The sequence below is a fragment of the Colias philodice genome, chromosome 2, assembly GCF_061535455.1.
Source record: "Colias philodice isolate Cphi_HAF_F1 chromosome 2, ilColPhil1 Martin Lab GWU primary, whole genome shotgun sequence".
NCBI classification, from domain to species: Eukaryota; Metazoa; Arthropoda; class Insecta; order Lepidoptera; family Pieridae; genus Colias; species Colias philodice.
In genome coordinates, this window is record NC_143087.1 from 8,691,228 (window position 1) to 8,697,898 (window position 6,671).

General features: G+C 32.8%; 2 long non-coding RNA genes across 3 annotated transcripts; both read left to right on the forward strand.

The window, feature by feature from the left end:
• The first annotated feature begins 274 nt into the window (after window positions 1–274).
• Window positions 275–1,619, forward strand: LOC149490651 (uncharacterized). Its single transcript, XR_016317055.1, has 2 exons — window positions 275–1,087; window positions 1,338–1,619. It is a non-coding gene; the product is annotated as an uncharacterized LOC149490651 (long non-coding RNA).
• Window positions 1,620–3,099: 1,480 nt separating this feature from the next.
• LOC149490652 (uncharacterized) lies at window positions 3,100–4,469 on the forward strand. Of its 2 annotated transcripts, none has more exons than XR_016317061.1 (5): window positions 3,100–3,213; window positions 3,506–3,740; window positions 3,868–3,939; window positions 4,058–4,137; window positions 4,242–4,469. It is a non-coding gene; the product is annotated as an uncharacterized LOC149490652 (long non-coding RNA). The 2 variants fall into 2 exon arrangements; XR_016317062.1 differs by lacking the exon at window positions 3,100–3,213 and adding an exon at window positions 3,235–3,417.
• Window positions 4,470–6,671: the final 2,202 nt, after the last annotated feature.

The following is a 6,671-nucleotide window of genomic DNA, read 5'->3' on the forward strand; positions in this document are numbered from 1 at the left end:
TCCATAGTAACAATAAAAAAAAGACGGGTTGCACTCCGGGAGTGCCGGCAGAAGTGAAAACTTGATTTAAATGTTTGATATCCATCCGTCACGCTTTTCGATCAGGTCACGTGTCCTGACGCGAGTTTAAGATTTTATACCCATTACAGAAAAATTGCTCAACGCCGCTAAAGAAGTTTTCACTTCAAAAAAAAAATGTTTCAAGTCCGTATCGATTAATTCACTTTAATCGATGTTTAGGCAGTTTTAAAATTACCCTTTTGTGACCAGTGCAAACTTAGCACCCCATCTATGGAATTTTGGGTCGAAAATGACCTTGATCGTTAGGTCCCCGTTAGGTCCTTTAAGGTCCACCAATTTTTTCGTTAGGTCCCCTTTAGTTTTTTTTTAAATAATTTTTTAAATTTTAGGTATAAAAAAATTACACTTTAGCACCCCATCCATAGAATTTTGGGTCAAAAATGACCTTAATCTATAGGTCTTCGTTAGGTCCTATAAGGTCCCACAATTTTTTCGTTAGGTCCCCTTTAGTTTTTTTTTAAATATTTTTTTTTTAATTTTGGGTATAAAAAAATTACACTTTAGCACCTCATCCATATCAAAATTGGCGAATTTTATCAAAATCGTATTCTTTACCGTTAGGTCCGTATAGGTCCATCATTGAAATTGTTAAATTATTTATTTTATTAAAATCTATATATTTATAAGAAAGTCGTGTTAGTTACTCCACTTATAACTCAAGAACGGCTGAACCGATTTAGCTGAAAATTGGCAGGGAGGTAGTTTAGAGCCAGGAGAAGGATATAGGATACTAAATATGTACCACGGGCGAAGCCGGGGCACTAGTTATAAAATAATTGAAACCTGCGCATGCGCCTTAGAGCATTAAGACATGCGCACATCATACATAAACAGCGCGAAATTTAAATTGGTATCGTTTCATTTATTAAATCAATAAATAAATCTATACTAGTCACGTCTGGTTCGAAAGATGAGACTGGCTTTTTATTTCGAAAATTTATTTGGCAACACTTAACAGTTAACTGTCATTAAAACCTGAGTTGTTGATGTGTCAAAGCTTGTCAAAGTGATTTTATTTTCTGCGATTTTAGCTTAGGATTTTAGTGATTTCTAATAATTGAAAACTGAGTTGAAAACATGACGAAAACTTTAAACTATGATTAATAAATTTAAAAAGAAACAATTTGAAAGAGATGTAGTTTTCAAGGAAAAACACACAGTGTGACTTGATATTTTGATACTTTTCATCTTGATTGCATTGCACATTATATGATTTGTTTAATATTATTATTATTATTTTGCATGGATGATACCAGTAATCCAGTTATAAACTATTAAAGCAACAATATAAAATTGAACGATCTGTCCGTTCAAAATGTTTAAAGACACAAAATCAGTATCTCAACGAGATTTCTTCTATGACCGAACCATGTTATTCATGTTGAAGAGCAGTACAAAAAAAACAAGATGGAATAACTGCAGAAATGGAAGAGTTAATGATGTCAGAGATAATGATAGTGATTCTTATTCTTTATTCGCGGCTGAACGCGGCTTTTAGATTTAATATGATTATATTGATTAAACAAAATTTAATTGTATTTTATTATGTTTTTTATTACTTTCACTAGCTGTTCTTTTTTTTATCTGTATCAGATAACTGTACCAGATTACATATATATAATATTATATAGATGAAGAGTTTGTAGAGGTTGTTAATCTCTCAAAAAAACAAAGCTCGTAATAATAAATTAAAGTATCAAAACTTTATTTCCAACTATAACCTAAGTTACCATTAGGTTACCTTAATATGATGATTTTTTGAATTTGCCGCCTTTTCCAGTCTTACTTTCGTTAGCCGGACTATCACCACAGTATCACCATATTTCCTACAGTATGGCGACGAATGTACTTGTGCAGAGAAACGGAGGGGAACTGGCGGGGGGTCGGGCGACGCGGGCCGCTTAATGCAATCACGCTGAGTTTGCATTAACTATCGCGAAAGGACGACGCAGTCGTATTTTTTGTGTAATAATTTTATTATACATAGGTACTTACATATTCTATTATGGCGCGCAAAAACTGTTCCGTTTACGGATGTAAATCTACATTGAAATCCCAGAAGGAAACAATATTTCAGAAAGATTGTATTAATAATTGTATCTGTTGAATTAAAATCAAAGCTATGTATATGTTGTCCTCATTATTTTCTAATCAGATTGTACATCCCAATGCGAATGCATTACTTCTTAAATGGTATAATATACAATTAAGAACATCCAAAAATAAAGTGTCCACGTAAATAATATTTAGCAGTGCAATATCTGTAATTATATATTTATGAACAAATGATTACATCAGATTTAATAATCGCAATTATTTTGAATGTACATATGAATAAATGATTTCATCATAATATTAATAATCACAATTGTTTTATTTCCCATTTGTTGCAACCCTAGCGTATTTTCGTGTGGCAGCGTAAGTACCTACGCTGGCGGCGGCATCGCGCGACATCAAAGGCGTTTCCTTACTGTACTACTATCACTATCATTATTATATTATACATAGTATAAAACAAAGTCGCTTTCTCTGTCCCTATGTCCCTTTGTACGCTTAAATCTTTGAAACTACGCAACGGATTTTGATGCAGTTTCTTTTAATAGATAGAGTGATTCAAGAGGAAGGTTTATATGTATAATAACATCCATTAAATAGTGGAGAAGTACTGCTATTTTTGAGGTTTCTAATGTGATGTCGTAAAAAATTACCAGCCTTACTTATAAAAACTGACTGATCTGTTGCATAAACACCTCTCAGTTAAATAACTCTCAACTCCTTAAACAATGATTAAAATAATCTTAGGTACTTATAAACCTATCTCAGCAGTCTCTCAACTAAGTTACGTCAATATATGTATTTTTTTCTAGTAACATTATCGAAATAAAACCCGCTATTCACGTAAAACTTGACTAAAAATGTACTTTTTGACAAATATGAATGGTAGACTTTATTTTGTATGACGTTTAACTGACAGGATATTGATAACTTTCAAATTTCAAACATTTGTACACTCGGAGCTCGGAGTTTGTACAGATTTGAGATTTTTGATAAATTCAAATTCAGTTTTAATTTAAAATGAGTTCAATGATCAATAAACGTTCTCGTTCGACGAATTGGAGTGAGGAGGATAAGGTACGTAATGTACACAAGAAATCTAATAGAATGTACTTATTTCCTTACATGTTTTAATGCTTATTAATAAATATATATTGCTCTTTAGAAAGTGCTTCGAAAATAATTAGTGCTCGAGCGAGCACATATTATATTAGAGAATAAGGATACGTCGACTAATACAAATACAGCAAAAAAACTTGCATGGGAAGATGTTTTGTCTTGGTTATTTTAGTTTTACTTATTCTAACAGTTTCTTGTATTTAATAAATTGTTACAGTGTAATAACATTATTATTGTATTTATATTTCAGTTATAATATCATTTCACTCCATAAAAGGGACTTAAGCCAAATACAAAATCAGTGGAGGAATTTGAAGAAAGCTAAGGCTTCGGAACACAAATTTAGAACGGCAAGAAACATGACAGGCGGGGGACCTCCGCCACCAAGTCCTCCGCCTGAAGATCAAGAGCTTATAGCAGCTCTTCCTAATGAGTTTGTGGTTGATAACAATCCTTTCGATAGCGATGCAACACATGGCCAACAGGTTTATATTTTTTACATTTTCTACTGCTATTATTCCTTAATTTGGAATATCCATTAAGGGATAATAGCGCTATGCATATATAGTTTTTTATTGTGAGATTGAGTAATTATATTTTATATATTTATAGGAAGTTACTAAGGAGTCTGCTGATGATACATTGAAATTGAATGAAAATGATGAAAGCACTGCACATGCATAGGTAATCATATTATATAATAATTTGTATAATATTTTTATCAGTTATGTTATACAAAAATATCAGTATTATAAATAAAATTTATATTATTTTAAAATAATTATTATTTTTTTATTTTTAGCCTGAATTGCCAAATTTCTCCACTGAATTGCCACGTATAAATCCTACACATCATATTTTCAAAGCTAAACCAAAAAAAACGTAAGTATGTAATGTTGAAAATAGAATTTCATGAAATTTCCTGTGCTTATTGTTCAGCTGTGATTTATGTGAAATAATGTTTAATGTTTATGTTATTTTTACAGTGGGAAATCAAATTCCAATTACGAGCATCAATTATTCCTCCTTGCAAAAAAAAGCAGGGAGGAATTAATGAAGCAACAACAAGAGTTGCATCTATTAAGAATAGAGCAAGAGAGGGAGCTTCACCTATTAAGAATAGAACAAGAGAGGGAGCTTCACGAGAAGAAGCTCCAAATACTTGCATTAGAGGAGGAATATTTAAAAAAAAAAAATTTTGAAAAATAATAAAATATGGTTTTTATTGATTAAAATAAGTTTCAATATAAATGGCCCTGTTTATATTTTCGTCTTCATCTTCTATATTATCAGGGATAGTTGGATCGATTAATAATTGATTTTCAAGGCCTGAAGGATCTAGAAAAATACAAAATAAAGAATTAAAATATGCTTATTTTTTATGTATTGGCATTATTAAATATACTTTGTTTACATATTAGTTTGCACAAATACCTTGATTTAAAATAGACTCATTAAAGAGTATTGCTAAATTGTGCAAAACTGCACAAGCAACAATAGTGGTCTTGATCACTTGCAGAGACCCTCGCATTGTTTCGTTGAGTATGCGGAATCTTTGCTTCCACACCCCAAAGCAACGCTCTACAGTATTCCTCGTTCGTATGTGACTCAGGTTGTACCTTTCTTCTGCCTGTGTCCTTGGTCTTAATATTGGTGTTAGAAGATGCGAAGTACAAGGATACCCGCTATCTCCAATCAGCTTCCCATGAAATTCATTCTCCTCAAACCTCCGCTTTATTGAGCTTTCTCTATATATGCGGGAATCATGTGTACTTCCTCTCCAGTGACACACAATATCGCAGATTTTAAGGTCAGAGTCACATACTACCTGTAATTATTGTCATCAATATTATTATAAATTAGAAACACATAATAGCACACATAACAATGAAAATTTATTACTTTAAATACACTATGATCAAACTAAAATGTTATTGTACAATGTTCATACTTGAGTGTTAATGGAGTAATGTCCCTTCCTATTAACATAGTACTGTCCAGCCTCTCCACTCACTTTGCGTATCTTAATATGAGTGCAATCTATTGCACCAATGATACGCTTCATCCCGCATATTATGGCCTCAAATTTCCTAATTGCTTTGGCTTCCTCGGTTGAGTTCGACGGCATATTAATATAACGCGAACTTTTAGAAGCTAACGCAATAGCAACATTTCGGGACAAACGGGAAAGTGTCTGTTGACTCATTCTGTGAATGTCAGCACAATCTTCTTGGATCTGTAATGTAATAGATCGTTATACAGGCTTTTCTATTGTATATATCCAAAACTAGAGCACAAGTCACATCTACCTCATGCCGGCCCCAATATCGAATAACTGCCATCACTTGCAGTTCCACTGGAATACCGCCCCCTCGAGTGTCCACGCGAAGGTCATCCCGAATCAAATTAATGATTTGTTGCATGTTATTCTTTCCGAATCTATACCTCGACCGTAGTGTGGCCCTGTGGCCGCTACAAAAAATATATTGACACCATAGATTGACACTAATACCAGGTTATTTTAATTCTAGGTTGAAAAGTAGGTTTTTAATAAATAAGCACTCTCAGAACAATAGATTTATTTAATAAATGAAACGATACCATTTTAAATTTCGCGCTGTTTATGTATGATGTGCGCATGCCTTAATGCTCTAAGGCGCATGCGCAGGTTTTTATTATTTTATAATTTTAATAAAATAAATAATTCAACAATTTCAATGATGAGCCCATACGGACCTAACGGTAAAGAATACGATTTTGATAAAATTTGCCAATTTTGCTATGGATGGGGTGCTAAAGTGTAACTTTTTTATACCTAAAATTAAAAAAAAAATATTTAAAAAAAAACTAAAGGGGACCTAACGAAAAAACTGTGGGACCTTATAGGACCTAACGGAGACCTATCGATTGAGGTCATTTTTGACCCAAAATTCTATGGATGGGGTGCTAAAGTGCATTTTTTTTATACCTAAAATTTAAAAAATTATTTAAAAAAAAACTATTTAGGGGACCTAACGAAAAAATTGTGGGACCTTAAAGGACCTAACGGGGACCTAACGATCAAGGTCATTTTCGACCCAAAATTCCATTGATGGGGTGCTAAGTTTGCACTGGTCCTTTTGTGTTGCAAATTGCAATACCTGCTTAAGGTTGCTAATATGTAGGTATGTAAAAATGTTGTTATGCAATAAATGATTTGAAAATATATATTTTAAATTCAATGCTTCATTTATGATAGGTCCATCCAATCCCGATCTCACTGTGGCCAAATTCTGTTATTTCTGCCATAAATGCGGGAACACAGCGGGAATTTAGAGTCTCTCCCACGAAACGAGTCCCGCTACCTTTAAATGTCTTTACATTTACGCTGACAGCGCCGAAAATAATGCTGCCAGTATTATTTAATTTAAATACCC